At 46.3% G+C, this 16,794-nt stretch overlaps 1 pseudogene; it reads left to right on the top strand.

Moving 5' to 3' along the window:
- The first annotated feature begins 12,661 nt into the window (after window positions 1-12,661).
- LOC129688283 (glyceraldehyde-3-phosphate dehydrogenase-like) lies at window positions 12,662-13,660 on the top strand (annotated as a pseudogene).
- The last annotated feature ends 3,134 nt before the right edge of the window (window positions 13,661-16,794 follow it).

Below are 16,794 nucleotides of genomic sequence, written 5' to 3'. Positions count from 1 at the left end.
AGAGAACATGCAGAGCTCGTGAGGCTTATGCAGAACTTTCTCTCAACCACTCCTTCCCCCACACTATTGTTTGCTCTTCAGGTAATTTTCCATAATCTTTTCAGTGAAGTTATAATCCTAGTTTGAATTTTAGAAACATTTTCTGAGAACTCACAAATGGTGTGGGCAAATCAGGGTACTTATTTGGGCATGGATTGCTATCTTGTCTCTTTTAAGAAGAGTCAAGTCTCCTGGGTCTTTTTATTTTGTCTGTGTATGGTGGTGTGCTGCCTAGTTTTTATGTCAACTTGACACAAGTCATCCGAGAAGAAAGAATCATGATTGAGAAAATGTCACCATAAAATTAGCAAGTACTCTTAACCACTGAGCCATCTCTCCAGCTCCTCCTTGGGTCTTAGTAAACTTGCTGTTTTGATGACAAGGTGGCTTGTCCTTATGTGAAGCCTATTAACCTTTCAAAAAGAAAGCACAAAAGGCCCATCTTAGCAGGGGTATTTAAAGTGTAGGGATTGTGGGTGAGAGCATGTGTGTACAGAGCCAAGAACACCTGGCACGAAGTCGTGAGGCTTGAGTTACAGTCTCCCTCCCTGAGGATGGTCACTGGGCCAACCCTGGGCCTCAGTCTTCTTGTTGACTTCTTGTTTTGCAGCATGCATTCCCCATGCTTCACCAGGTCCATTCCTTCAGTTTTACCTCATTTCTTGTCTCCTGGGCTCTTGCTGTGGCTGTGTTTTTGGGTCAGTGCCCCTTTCAGCTCCTCTGCAGGCTGCTCCTGCTGTTCTTCATCCCCTCTTCTATTAGTCCCATTATCTGCTTCCACCTCAGACATGCTCAGGTTTCTTCAGTATGAAAGCAGAGGCCTGGCTCGCAATCCTGAGCTGTCTCCCAGATGGGAGCCTGTTACAGATAACGCTTCAACCCTGCAGCTTGCAATTCCCCACACTGAGTCACTAGCCAGGCCTCTGTCCCTAGGCTCTCCACTGACCACTCTGGCAAAGTTCACCAGGGCTGAATTCGAGACTGTCTGTCTCCAGTTTCCTTCTTACCTGGTCAGCGTTTGATGCTACTTCCTCCTCTAATCATTCTTTTCTTAGTCTTTTTTTTTCTCCTCTGTTCTGGTCACTGTTTCCTTCTATTTCTGGTTTCTGCATTGTGATGTGGCCTATTGCTCTTTCCTATTCTATCTGATATGGCCACAGGAAGCACAGCAAGGATAGAGAAGACAAAGTTTATGATACTCATAGGTGCTAGTGACACCACTTGGGACCAGGGAGACCAAGAGGCAGAGGACGGATATGGTTATTGTGCTTATCAAAGATAGTCTTCTGGCTGAACCTTTAGTCTTAAAATTTGGCTATCCCTGGGTGGGAAAGACCCTGGGTCTCACACAAGTCAGAAAAGTTTCTTTCTTTCTTTCTTTCTTTCTTTCTTTCTTTCTTTCTTTCTTTCTTTCTTTCTTTCTTTCCCTTTCTTCCTTCCTTCCTTCCTTCCTTCCTTCCTTCCTTCCTGCCTTCCTTCCTTCCTTTTTCTTTTTGCATATGTGATATTTGGGCTGGGATGTCATTCAGTTGGTGTCATGTGAGGTCTTCAGTTCAATACCCAGTACGACATGAAACCAGGCATGGTAGTACAAGCCTGTAATGAGCACTTAAGGAGTAGAGACTGAAGGATCAGAAGTTCAAAGCCATCCTCAACCACCTAGTGAGAATGAGGCCAGCATGGACTCATGAAACCATGTCTTCAGAAGAAGAAGAAGAGGAGGAGGAGGAGGAGGAGGAGGAGGAGGAGGAGGAGGAAGAAGAAGAAGAAGAAGAAGAAGAAGAAGAAGAAGAAGAAGAAGAAGAAGAAGAAAGAGTGTTGTGATGATTAGTCACAGTTGTCAAATTGAAAGGATTTGGAATCATCTACAAAATCCACCTCTGGATATGCTAGTAAGGGCATTTTTCAAGGAGTTTTGATTGTTGTTGGGAAACCATTCCAGAGCTGGGGTCCTAGACTGAATTAATAAGAGAGGGAAGTTGAGCATCCATAGCCATTGCAGTCATAGCGTCCTTGACTGTGGATACTACGTGATAATACTTTTGCCACCACACCTTTCCCTGCTGTGATGGACTGTACTATCAGATTGTGAACGCAAAGAAACCATTTCTTCTTAAAGTTGCCTTTGTCAAGTATTTTTTTTTCTACAGCAATGAGAAAAGTAGCTAATATATGTTTACCATTATAATATACAGAAAATCATCTGCACACAGCACACTTCTCTGTGCTCTTGGATATGAGTTTATTCCTCTGCTTGTCCTTTGTTGAGTGACTTTAGTTGGGGATAGGGGGAGTCTGTTTCTACTCACCTCAGGTAGAATGGTCATACAATGGCAGGGAAATAATCCCACCCATCTAGCTTGGTGAACCAATGAATGTTCAGGGGTTAGTTAAAAGAGAGCATGGATGAGTGATTACTTACAGGAGTATAGGAAACTCATGCGTAGCCACACCACTGAAGAGTATTCAAGTCATCCAAGAAATCATCACCTGCTTAAGTATTCTGGGAATAGATGCAAAATTTCCATGATGTTATGGCAGTGGGCCTGGTCTTTTAAGGGTCTTGTGTGAGTGATCACAGCTGCTCTGAACCAAGATGGCCATGATCACATCCAGCCTCAAGGAAACAGCCACACAACACCCATAAATATTGGTGTTTCCATGACCTTGAATACACTCTCCCTGTATTGTCATGAGGTCTGTCCCTAAGTGGCTTCAGCTTCCTTCTCTGTGCTGATGACTCAATGAGGGATATCTCCAGTCATCCATCACATCTGCGCTCTAGACTCATAAATACTCCTGCAGACTAGGAATTTCCATCTGGATCTCCAGCAGGCATCTGCAAGTATGTCTAAGTGAGCATTCATCTTTCTTCTGGAACCTGTCTATCTGCTTCTATTGCAGTTCATAAGGAATTCTTCCTTCCAGTTACCAATGCCAGAAGCCTAGTAGGCTTCCCAACTCTTTCCTTCTTTCTCACCTCAAACACCCACTTCCTCCCCAAGTGCTGTGGACTTTGGCCTCTGGGCATCTGTTCTGGTGGTCCATTCCTCTTCTTTTCTTTGTGTCACTCTTAATTCTGGCCCTCGTGATTTCCCATACAGAACATGATAGTATCTAACTGATTCTTGTATTCGTCCTTGCTCTCCTCTAGACCCTCCTCTACACTGCACAAATGTTCTGTATTGTTATGAAATATACACACTTGATAATGATATAGCTACTTCATGTCTGTCCACCCAACAGCTCAGAGTAGGGTTTTTCTAAAACAAGAAACTGATTACAGCTCTACCGTGACCTATCCTTTGTGACTTCTTCCATCACAGCAGGGCCAGAAATCAAACCTGAGGCTTCACATATGCTAGACAAGTTCGCTACCAACTGACCTACACCGCCAGCCCCTTTTGACAGGTAATTGCTTCTGGGATACAGTGCGAACACGTTAAACTATAATGCACAGCCTATCAAGATTTAGCTAGTACTAGGGTGCAACTCAGTGGCAGAACACTAGCCTCGTGCGCACAAGGCCTGGGACGTGGCGGGGTGGGGTGGGGGTTCAACTCTAAGCACTGTAAATAAAGTCTATCTCTGTCCCACCCTTTCACTCTTACCTCCTACCACCCTCCCTAAAAGGACAAATGCACATCCCTGTAACACTGTGTAAGGCTCCTGGCGGAGTGCATGTTGTGCCTTACACGTGCCGTTCCTTCTGGGGGCACCGTTCTTCTCACACTTCCTCATCAGCTCTAGGACGTCTTCTATATTACCCTCACCTAGCCCTATCTCCAAGAAGAACCAATCATTTCCTATTTTGTGTCTTTCACATATATAGTTACAACTTTGTCGCATTACTTGTGATTCATTTACATCCACCTAAACTATAAACTCTTTGAGTATATCATTTACGTCTTTAGCAATTAGCATAGAGTCTGGCAACCTGTGGCACAGTTGGCACTCGGTTAATGCTTGTCAATCTGGCCCCGGTTGCTTCTCCAGTTTTGCCTTTGATAAACCTTTTCCCACTTACTTCCTCCTCCCCCAGCAATCACCCAGCCGTGTATCTAAAAGTTTATCTTTCATGTGTCCATTTTCCTTTCTTTGAATCTGTTTTTGAGGTAAGAGTTAGGTAGGTAGGAGTTAGGCAGTAGTTATGGTTGGAGGGAGCATGAAAAAAGTTTCCCCACCCTTCTCGTTCTGATCTCTAACCCCCACTGGCTGACATCCCAGAATGTCAATGCCACTAACCAGACCTCCCATTAAAGCGTGATGCTCTCTGAGAAATACAACCAGTGGGGTTGCTAAAAGGACCGAGGAACCATGTCTTAAGTCCAGACCTCTAGTTACCACGACTTTTTTGACTTTTTACCACTGTATCGCCTTCTCTGCAGAAAAGCCGTCACAATGTGTAAGGCTCCTCCGTAAGGACAGAATTCTGTGACTATAAAATTATGAGTACCATGTTAAAGGGCACACGTGGCAGGACTATGCTCCAGAGCTCCCAGGCACAGGCATGACTTCAGCTGAGGCATGTAGGGGCACCCTTTCCCAACACACTTGCGTCACTTCAAGCGTGTCTCGCCCCTCCGTTTAACCAATAAACTCACCAGTTCTGTTCCACTCTGACTTGTTCTGAAATTCTTTTCCCGCACTGCAAGTTAAGAGCCCGGCTGCACTGGAGCACTCTCCAGTTGCATTTCCAGTTGCCAGTGACATTTTTAAATCCATCTTCCCTGCTAGAACATAAGTGCCAGGGGTCCAGGGACTGTGTGCGACAGTCGTCTGGGTGGAGTAGAGCAGTGTTTGTCAGCATATGAACGGAAGGCGTAGACTTGCTGATTTTCAAGGTCTCTTCCAAGTCCTGAACTGTGTCATTTCTGATTCCAAAAACTGTGACATAATCTAAAAGTTCTCTCTCGTAGCAGATGGTCCCAACAGTTGAAGCATCAATTCAAAGGGTTGGCAGATATCAAAGCAAACATTTAAGGAAGTGAGTCAGGATGAAGGTGAAGCATCCAAAAGGCATGGGAACGTAAGCAAAGCCAGCACCTGATGGTGACTTCCGTATGTTCCCCCTGAAAACGCGTGTGCCAGGAGAGCTTCTTGGGAAGTTGTTTAACAGTCGCCCTGTGACTAAACCCCCCTGGCAAGAAATGAACCGTAAACACGTTTCTCTGCAGAGAGAGAGAAAATGGCTTCCCCGCTCTGTGTTTCGTTCTAATTTGCTCACTTTTGTAAACTAAGCACAGTTATGTCATCCGCTTAAATTTTTGTTTCTACTCTGATGGAACTCTAGGAAAAAGCTTCTAATCTAAGTATCTTTTTTTTTTTTTTTTCTCCCTGAGACAGTTTCTCTGTTTGGCCTTGCCTATCCTGGACTTGCTTTGTAGACCAGGCTGGCCTCAGTCTTACAGAGATCCGCCTGCCTCTGCCTACCAGAGTGCTGGAATTACAAGCATGTGCTACCTTAATCTAAATCTTCCTAAGATTGTAGCCTCATATAGGTTTAATTCTACAAACATTTATTGATATCCATTTTATTTCTAGGCCTAGTATCTTGGGACATGAACAGAAAGTAAAAACCATTACAACAAAAAAAAATTTTTTTTAAAACAGTTAAGAATAATTGAAGAACCGTCCATAAGATAGATACAAAGCAACATCTGTATGTCTACATTCTTATAAACTAGCTCATGACAACTTCATAGAGCTCCAAAAAATGTAATTCCTGCCAGATCCATGAACATGGAGGGTCCTCATTCAGACTGAAGGAAATAAGAGCAGAGCAAAGGAGTCAGTGGCTTAAACAAGCTAACAGACACAACCCCACTCCCCTCTGCTGGAAATAAGTTGTTGTGGGTGGAGACTGCCCATTCTCCTACTGTGTTGGTTTAGAGGCAGACTCGAGCTGCTGCTCTGTTTCTCCACAAGCCCCTTCACAGTGCTCCCAAGTAGTCCTTCTCCCATGTCCCATCAAGAGCTGTTCCCATCATATTTGGAATATGAGCTGTGATCTAGGCTTACTTGGAGAAATGCACGTATCAGATTTTCCGGTGTTCCATTTGACTTTGCTGAGCATGGATTTCCCAACCCCCCACCCCCCATCATCAGGCTGGTGCAGAGCTCACGTTCTGTAGAGACCCTGGTGTTTCTAGATGGAGAGGACATTGAATCCACGCAGACAACCTGAGTATCTTTGATAAATGTTATTTTTCTGAAGCTTAGCTTCCCGAGTTCTTAGATGAGATTATTATTTTCTGTGACCTAAATTATGAAAATTAAGAAATGTTGATGATTAATGGGCCTAAGGTCATACAAGCCAATGGGGGAAATGGGGTTTGAGCTTGTCCATCTCTCTTAAGCTTGTGTCCTGAATAGAACGATACTGAAGAGTCTACAGAACACACTGGAGCTGTAGTTCTGGGGACTAGGAGCTGTATAGCAGGTTGGTTTAGATTGTCCTGAGGTAAGAGATTAGATGCAGATATTCCTTGGCATTAGGTGAAGCAATGCACCTTTGCTTTCATTTTAGACTACTTGAGCCAGAACTTGGTATCTGTCTGGAGTCCAAGTGGCATGCTCATGGTTGCTCTTGTTTTATCCCTGAAGCAAAGGAAAAGCAAGTGAGACAAGAAGGCACGAGATTCCTGTCATCCGCCTCTTTCCTACCTGTGCTGTGTACCCAAAGACTGATGTCATGACCACTCACACAGAGTGAGATTCTGCTAGGTCCAGTGCACATAGAGCTGTGTTCACCTCTTTCTGCGCCAGTGCAACTTCTACCATCACTTAAACCAGCCTCACCCAGGCTTAACCAGCCTGTACCCAAAGCCTTGAATTCTTCTGTAGCAGCACTGGAGCTCTGAAGGTAGCCTCCAGGTCCGTGTACCTTGACTGGGGGCCTAAGGATTTCTTGCCCTGTGTCCACATGAGTGCTGTCTGCGAGTGGCCTGCCCCCACCTTCCTGAGATATGCAGGCATGAAGTTGTAAGAATGGAGGAATGTGCTTTCTTACATTCATACCTAGGGACCACTGCACCCTGAGGTGGGGGTAGAGGAGGTCTTGGATAGTGTCCTAGTGAGCGTTAGCCCTCAACTTGCCACAGTCTAGAGTCTGAGAGGAGAAGCCACAATTGAGGGAGGACTCTCTTGATTATTAATTGACATATGAGGGCCCAGACCACCGTGGGTATCACCATTCTTGAGCAAGTAGTCCTAGGATGTATATAAAAGCTGGCTGAGCATGAGCCAGAGCCAGAGCCAGAGCCAGACAGCGGCATCCCTCCATGGCTTTTGGTCTAGGTTCCTGCCTCATGTTCCCGCCCTGACTTCCCTCAGCGATGGACAGAGAAGTGGATGTGTAAGATGAAATAAATGCTTCTTCTCTGAAGATGCTTTTCACCATCCTGCTTGTCACAGCAACAGAAAGGAAACTAGCTAACACCCAGATTTTGTTCGCAGAAGAAACCAAGAGAGACTTAAAGCAGACCCATAAGTGACAAGGGTTAAGGTGCAGGAGGGAGATCAACTACAAATGAGTATGGGGATCTTTTGGGGGAGCAATGGGAAAGTTCTAAAACACAAGGCCATGTTCAGTGAATTCTTTGGTCTGTAAATAACACCTTGCAGAGAGGGGAAAGAAACAAAAGGAAGAGAAAGGGCAGAAAATGAGAAGAGCTGTGGACCCGGAGCCAAACCATGAGCTTGAACCTGGGGGTGAAGCCGCAGGATGATGGCCTCAGGCACAGAAGGAAGTCAAGAGTTCACACTGAAAACCAGGATGCAGACTTCCAACTCTAAGTTCCCCCAAGTCCCAGTGTATACTTTGGAATGATGACAGTCTTAATATCGACAGTGGCTGTGGCAGAAACGGGTAGTTCCCATATCCATTTTCTTCTTCCATGAGAGAGTCTTGAGGCACTGGTCCAGGATGGGCTGATTTTACAGAGTCAAGGTATTGGTAGCAAGAACTGTCCTTTCCTGCTTCCAGGAATCCTAAAATCTATTGGGATTTTGGAATTATTTCACAGTCAAGTTGCAGCTACAGAGCAATGGCAAACTGAAGTTAAGCCAGCCAACAAGACTATACTCCTATACGCCTACCTCAGTGGAGTGGCCGCCAAACTCTCTAAAAGTGATGTCAGTTCTGTGTTTTGTTTTTCTCACAAAAGGATGAGGCTGAATGAATGACAGCAGGCGAGCCTATGTTAATCACTGTGTTATTCACATGCTCCTCACTCACTGGCCCAAACATAAACAAAACCCATGGTGACAAGACTGGCACACCCAGGCAATCATGAGTGTTTCCCTACCTTTAATTATATTGCACAGACCACACACTGAAGTGAGAAAAGACAAACTAGGGGTCAACAATGTGCGAATATGGATATACTGTTTGAATTCATCTATCTGTCTGTCTATCTATCTATCTATCTATCTATCTATCTATCTATCTATCTACCTACCTATGGTTTTGGATACAGGGTTTCTCTTTGTAGCTCTGGCTATCCTGAACTCACTCTGTAGATCTCACTCTGAGCATGACCCAGCACCCAGCTGTGAGCTGAGAATGTCTAAAACCCCAGTGTTGCTCAGCATCAAGCACTGACTTTTGTTAACCAAACTTGTAATACTCTTACAATACTAAACCAGATGTCAGTTTATTAAGTTAAAGCGAGAGATGTACATCCCTGTTGGGCGGCCTACTTCTCACCAGTGATCCAGGGTGCGCCTTTCCCCACATCTGGGCATCTTGGTGCTACTGGAGCCTATAGACTAAATCTCTAAGAGGCTCTAGAAAACAGTTGGTGTTCAATAAATACTTGCCAAATGAAATTTAATATTGACAGAGTCAAGACTTTGTATTTAAATCACTCTTGCTTAGAGAGGGGCTGGGGGTATTTTAATCCAGCACTGCATGCTTGGCAAGATTGGTGATGAGGGCTGCTGTTTGGGCTCCTTTTTATACATTGTCATTTTCTTTAGAAAGGGTATTATTCAGCTTGGAGAAGTCACCCGGCAAGATGTCACTCTGGTTCATTTGTTCTCTTTACTTTTGAAATGAGAGCTATAAAGGGTTGCACTACGCCTTGGGTAATAATAGCGCACACAACTACAGACTGTCCATTGCCTGTCCCTGAAATAGATTCTCCAGGAGAAAGAACAACAGCGATGTCATTCACTGAGTTCTATGGGAAACAACGATCGGAACTGAAGACAAAAAAAGACATATGAGTCAGCAGCATCGAATTTAGCTTTGAGGGTAGTATGAGACATGCTATTAGGTCCATTTTAAGTGAAAATTACATTGTTTGTAAAGGAAGTATTCTGTCTGTCTGTCAGAGTCCCAGTGATGAGGCCCTTGGCTGCTGAGGACCGTCTTCTCAGGCTCCAAAACTACATGCCTCTCCTGGACCCTCTCAGATTGTTTGCTGAACTGGACACCCTAAGTTTCCCCCAACCCACTTGGAATCTCCATCCTTCTATCCTTCAGGCAGGAAGAACTCCTGGTCGGAGGCTGAAGAGGAATTGCTCCCTTCTCTTAGCTGCCATGATGTTGTTCTTTCTGAAATCAGGGTACCAACGATGCTGCCCTGGCCTTCTCTCATTCCAGATGTTCACCTATGAAGCCATACCTCTACCAGTATCTTTAGCCAACACCTACATTGTGAAGTTGTGGAGGTCCAGCATATATATCCCACTGGACAGTCACTTTCACTGTTTTCAGATTCCCTAGGTCCTTCTTCAATAAACTCCATGTTCAGTGCAATGAACATCTATTTCATGGGCTTGATGGATCCTCTGTGGGTTTAGAGGATACAGAGATTCTAGTCTAGCCAGGTGCGATGGCTCCTGCCTGTAACCCTACCATATGGGAGGCTGAAACAGGAAGATTGCCATGATTTTTTAAATTAAATTTTTATTTTTTACATTAATTACAGTTTATTCACTTTGTATCCCAGCTGTAGCCCCTCCCTCATTCCCTCCCAATTCCACCCTCCCTCCCTCATCTATTCCCTGCCCCTCTCTAAGTCCACTGATCGTGGAGGTCCTCCTCCCCTTCCATCTGACCCTAGCTTATCAGGTCTCATCAGGACTGGCTGCACTCTCCTCCTCTGTGGCCTCAGGGGTAGGGGGGTTGGAGGAGGAGGTCAAAGAGCCAGCCACTGAGTTCATGTCAGAGACAATCCCTGTTCACCTTACTAGGGAACCCACTTGGATACTGAGCTATCATGGACTACATTCGTGCAGGAGTTCTAGGTCATGTCCATGTATGGTCCTTGGTTGGAGAATCAGTCTCAGAAAAGACCCCTGTGCCCTGATATATTTGGTCCTTGTGGAGCTCCTGTCCTCTCCAGGTCATGCTAACTCCCCCTTCTTTCATATGATTCCTTGCACTCTGCTGAAGGTTTGGTTATGAGTCTTAATATCTGCTTTGATACACTACTAGGTAGAGTCTTTCAGAGGCCCTCTGTAGTAGACAATCATTAGGTCTTAATACAAAAGCCTATACGCCACAAAATTTGGAAATCTAAATGAAATGGACAATTTTCTTGATAGATTCCACTTACCAAAATTAAATCAAGATCAGGTAGAAAGACTGATTGCCATGATTCTGAGGTCAATCTAAACTACATAGCGAGTTCCAGGCTAACCTGAGCTAGAGACTCTGCCTTACAGCAAAACAATCCATTAACAACAACAAAGGTTCTACTGTATCCTTCCTCTAGTTAATCTACAGGGCTTTTGATTTCTGTTTTTGTTCTCCAGGAATCCCAGAAGCCTTAGCTGTTGGCCACTGTTCTTTTTCTTCCTGTGTCCTCTTTAAGCTTGTTCGTTACGGTGGCTGCAGTCTCATGCAGACAGTTTTCAAATATGCCTGTCGGGTGCCATGCCTTCCCTGCCTTCTTCGCCCTGTGCACTAAGATGTTTCTTTGTCTTCTTAAAATAAGCATTTACTGTAGCTCCAGCCTCTGACCTCTGTGGTGTAGGGCGGGATGCAGGATGGGTAAGCCGCACCGTGTCCATGCAGGAGGTTTTAAGCAGCCCTTGAAAATGCTCACAACCATTTATGGATATTCCCCCCGCCCCCCCCCCCCCCCCCCCCCCCCCCCCCCCGCTTCTCTGCGCACTTTCTCGGTTTCTGCAGTAAGAAGGTGTTCTATGATCTGGTAAAAAGCAACAGGAGAAACAAGCGATGCCGTCAGTCCCAAGGTAGAGGGGAAGCGAAACAGCAGTTTGTAGTTTCCCTTGTCAGCGATCCTTAGCTGGTTGCTGTTCCTTAGCCTGAGTGCTGGAGAAAGAAGCCTGGGTCTTACCTGTGCTCAGCACACACTGGGCAACAGTCACGGCCGCCTCAAGCCCCCCATTTTGGACACTGCCTTCCCTTCCACATGGTGTGGCTACGGAGGTATCAGAGATTATGACTAACTTTGAAGCTAATCTTCTCACTTGTTATCCCCCTCTGGAAAGTCATTTCCAGCCTCTCCCTGGCAAAGGTAGCAGAAAGGGACCCTGCCGTATTCATTTCTGTAGGCCCCGAGTACTGAACTCACTGCAGAGCGCTGGGTGAAATAAGGCACCGTGTAGCTGTGCAAAGGCTCAGAGAGATGGCTCCGTGGATGCAGCTGCTTGCTCCCCTTGCAGAGTTTTGTTCCCAGCACCCATGTTGGGTGACCCATAATGGTCTCCAACCCAGATCCTGGGGATCCAAACACCCTTTTCTCTGAGAGCACCTGTACTCAAGTGCCATATAATTCAGACACACACATCGATAAAATACATCTTTTTTTTTTTTTAAAGAGTGCTTTTGTTATTATAGAACCATCTCCAAGATTTAAATGAGAAGTTAAGCAACTACAGAACAGTGTGTGAAGTCCCAGCTGCTAGACTGCATGCTTTAAAATTCGGAATCTGGGCTGGCAAGACAGCGTGGGAGGTGCAAGCCCTTAGTGCCAACCCTGATGACCTGAACTGACCCCCAGAACCAACTTCCTCGAGGCGTCCTCTGACCTCCACAGACACATCACAGCACATACCTGCCCTCACCCCACACAAAATGAATGTACAAAGAAATATTTTTAAAATTTATGTTATGTGAATTTTACAATTGTTATGCATGTGACCATGATATGAATGAGCGGATGAAAGACTAAAATGCACATTATATTACAGATTTATATCAGATGACCTGTCCACTCGGCATGAGTTCGTTTTTGATTTTTTAATAGAAAACTCCATTTATTGTCTGTAGAGCTAGAACAATAATTGGCGCCGTGCTTACCCGAAGCGTCAACGATTAGCCATTCATATCTCCTCGAGCTTCATTTCTACCCCAGTCCACTTCTCTCACCTGTCAGATGGCCTTGAAACAAACTGTAGATACTCAGTACTCACATCTGAAAACGGGGTCTCTCTGCCCATATCAATACATTGTCCCTCCTAAAAGTTGAGTCACTCCTTAAAATCATTGCAGCTTGGCATGGACATTTTCCAGACCACTTCACAGACATTCTTTTTAGACTTACAGCTTTGTGATTTGTAAAGCAACCAAACCATGGCTCTCTGCTCCTCCCTGTTCCAGAGGCAGCTGCATCTTCTCACACAGTGCCTGCCTTGTCCCTTAGACACGATGGTGAAGCTCAGAGTGAACAGATTTGCCCGTATTGGGCACCTATTTACCAGGGCTGCCTGCTTATCTGGCAAAGTGGAGATTGTGGCCATCAATGACCCCTTCATTGACCTCAGCTGCATGGTCTATATGTTCCAGTGCGACTCTACCCATGGCGAGTTCAATGGCACAAAACAGTCAACGCTGAGAACCGGAAGCTTGTCATCAATGGCAAGCCCATCGCCATCTTCCAGGAGCGAGATCCTGCTAACATCAAATGGGGTGATGCCGGTGCCGAGTATGATGTGGAGTCTACTGGTGTCTTCACCACCATGGAGAAAGTGGGGGCCCATTTGAAGGGTGGGGCCAAAAGGGTTATCATCTCCGCCCCTTCCTCCGATGCCCCCATGCTTGTGATGGGCGTGAACCATGAGAAGTATGACAGCTCACTCAAGATTGCCAGCAATGCTTCCTGCACCACCAACTGCTTAGCCCCACTGGCAAGGTCACCCATGTCAACTTCAGCATCATGGAAGGACTCATGACCACAGTCCACGCCATCACTGCTACCCAGAAGACTGCGGGTGACCCCTCTGGAAAGCTGTGGCGTGATGGCCGTGGGGCTGCCCAGAACATCATCCCTGCATCCGCTGGTGTGGCCAAGGCTGTGGGCAAGGTCATCCCAGAGCTGAACGGGAAGCTCACTGGCATGGCCTTCCATGTTCCTACCCCCAGTGTGTCCATCGTGGATCTGACATGCAGCCTAGAGAAAGCTTCCAAGTATGATGACATCAAGAAGGTCATCTGAGGGCCCACTAAAGGGCATCCTGGGCTACACTGAGGACCACATTGTCTCCTGTGACTTCAACAGTGACTCCCACTCTTTGGCTGGAGCTGGCATTGCCCTCAATGACAAAGCTCCTCAATGTAAAGCTCATGTCCTGGTATGACAATGAATACGGCTATAGCAGCAGGGTGGTGGACCTCATAGCTTACATGGCCTCCAAGGAGTAAGAAGCCCTGGACCACCCACCCCAGCAAGGACACGAGAGCAAGAGAGAAGCCCTCAGCTGCTGACAACTCAGCGCCTGACACTGAGCATCTTCCTCACAGTTTCCATCCCATACCTCCAGAGTAGCAGGAGGGGCCCAGGGAGCCCTACTTTCTTGAATACCATCAATAAACTTTACTGCACCCACAAAAAAGAAACCAAACCACTTTCCCCAGAGCAGACCCCTAAGTTCATCTTTGGCCATTGTGGGAGCTTGAGTAAGTCGATCTCTAATCTGAAGATGGCTGCGGTGCGGGGCAGGTGCCATAACTTTTGTTCCTACTCAAACCATTTCCAAAGTGTTCCTGAGCAGCTCCTTGGCCTGCAGTGGCCCCTATTGCTGAGTGATAGTGGATGCCAGTCGTGAAGTGTCAGGGAGACCACTGAGATTCTAAAGGGAAGTTCTGTTTCCTGGGGCTCTGCAGGAAGAACCCGGAGACTGCAGTGACGTTCACTTTGCACATTGTCCGGAGTCGAAGCATTGGTTGTCAACTTCCTAAGACAGTTGAGGAGCAATGGGCTTCCCTTAGACACTGCAGGTACAAACAATAATGTCTGAAAGAAACTGTGGGCCTCTTCTCTCCCCTCCTCCTGTGTGTAGTGAATGACTCACATAAACATCTATTTCTTCTTTGCCCCCAGCCTTGGCTATGAAGCCCATAGCCTGGGCCACGCTAGCCAGATGCTCTTCTGCTGAGCCCTATAAGCATGCATTTCTGTATAACTTGTTGTAAGGTTGACTTGATTCTTTCTTCTTCTTCTTCTTCTTCTTCTTCTTCTTCTTCTTCTTCTTCTTCTTCTTCTTCTTCTTCTTCTTCTTCTTCTTCATTATGCTTTAATGAACTTTCTCCAGCATTGGGGGCCTGTTGTCCTGGCCTGCACCAGATGCTGTGTCCCCAGAGAGTCTGAGTATAATGACCCTCTTCAGTTTATTCTTACTCTTCTGTTTACTGTTCTCCCAAAGTCAAGTTCACTGTGCCCACCACAGCACCCACTGGCTTACCTGCCTGGATATCACGGCTGGAACCCGGATGGGCTCGTTTCCCATCAGGAGACAGCGCTGCTGTGACTTCACAGTAACTCAGTGTGAGCCTTCATCTAATCTCCCCCACAGCCTTTTATACGTGGGATCTTGAGGCACAGGACAGATAGTTAAAAATGTCTGGAGTTAGTAAGCACGAGATCCCAGATAAAAATCCAGCCACTCTGCACAACTCAGCCATTCCCCTTAGCCTACACTTAACCCCCAAAGTGCATGGTCATGTAGAACAGTTCCTGTAAGAGAACAAAGGACCAGTCTTGTGGCAACTGCTTATTTCTTTGGAGCCAGTGTCCTCTATTTCAGCAGTCCCTGAAGCGCCTTCTCTGGGAAACTACTTAAGCCTTTGTTGCTAATAAATTCACTTAATTTAGGAAGCGTCACACATCGTATTCATCTTGAGGGGTTTCTGAAAAGACATTGGTGTGTTAAAGGTCTGCTGAAAAATAAGCAGTGAAGAGCCCACGTGACACTTTTAGCCCAGTGTTTCCCACACGTAAGGGACAGAGAAGTCACTGATACCCATGAAGACTCTCTGCCTGTTCCACAAGTTTGTCTTAAGACAAAGTCTTTCCTGTCTAAAGGAGGAAACAAGCTCTCGATGCAAACCCATCCATCGGGCTGATTGTCCTTCTAACCGTCGTCCACAGGGCTGGTCTCGGGGGGTCAGCTGTTGTCGTTTGGCTGTGCTGAGTGTAGGGGTAGGGAACACGGAACAATCTGACCAGATGAGCCTCCCAGCTCCACACCGCTGACTTGTCTCACCAGGGTGCGAGGTAGAATTTGAGCTTCAGCAATTATTGTGGGTACCCAGTGTCTCCTTCTGTAAACAGTACATCCAATTCAGGAGATAAGCTTCCCAACTAGTTTCCATGAAACTGGCCAGCTGGATCCCAAGGTGGAATATGATGTCACCAGCTGCCTGTAGCCACTCTCTAATTAATACCTGGCCAAAGAAGGCAGGGCTCTTTTGTTCTAAATCAGGACTATGTCTCATTGCTCTTCCTCCACTGCAGGGAATCCAGGCTGGGAAGGGCTGCCAGAGCATGGGATCATCCAAGGCCTTAGCAGTAGAGGTGGAAGTGAGAGGCAACGGTATCCAGGTGTACATAGGAGATGTGGAAGGAGCACCAGAGGCGTGTAGACAGCTGAGGCCCCAAGGACGCCGCAAGGGTCCATAGCTGCAGCATAGTAGTCTGAGCGGCTCCAGGAACCTGTAGCGAGTCTGGCTAAGGAGCCTTCGCCTCGCAGCCCCAGGAAGCTTACTCAGCCTCTCTTGCCAACGCAACACTTCCCCTCATTCTTTCCCAAACCTGCTTTTCTGAAGAATCACTCCAGGCCATTGTGAAACACGCGCTCTCTCATACTCTATGCAGGCAGCGCTGAGTTTAATAAATGCCTAAATGAGTCAGGCAAGTTGGGGAAACACCGCTCTAGTTGTTCGGGAGTCTTATTCAGCAGTAAGCGGCTCAGCCGGCGCCTCCTCCAAAATCGCTTTGTAACCTGGGCTGGGATGCCACAGAAGTCTGGGGGCAAAGCAGAAAATGTGATAAAGGACTCATCTTCATCCTGTTAGGGCTCGGGAGGCTCTTAGACCCCGTGGCCAAGGTCAAAGGCTTAGTCTGATTTAGAACCAGCTAGAATAAATCCATATATCTTTTCTTCCTCCTCGGTAGAGCTTTTACCTCGTTGTTTTAGTAAGAAAGTTTAGGAGACGTAGTTTGAAAAACTGATTATTAGTGCTCTTTGGGATCTTTTATATTAAACTTCTCCTCTACTCTGACCAGCCAGGAGTTTGTTTATTTATTTTGAGATGGACTTCTGCTGTGTTTCCCAGGTTGCTCTTGAACCTGTGGTATCAGCAATCTTTCTGCTTCAGCCCTCTAAGTAAGTATACAAGCCTCCAGGTGTGTCCCATGAGCTCAGCTTTAGCCAAGATTATTTATGGGACCCTGCTGTGGTTTAGATGGAGTCTGACTTCTTGTCTCAAAGGTCACATTCCAGATGCTTGGGGAGTATGGCAATGTTGAGATGTGGCACCTGTAAAGGAAAGAGCCT

This window comes from Psammomys obesus, unplaced genomic scaffold, assembly GCF_907164565.1.
Source record: "Psammomys obesus unplaced genomic scaffold, mPsaObe1.curated_primary_1811, whole genome shotgun sequence".
NCBI classification, from domain to species: Eukaryota; Metazoa; Chordata; class Mammalia; order Rodentia; family Muridae; genus Psammomys; species Psammomys obesus.
This window is presented reverse-complemented; position numbering and strand designations above follow the sequence as displayed.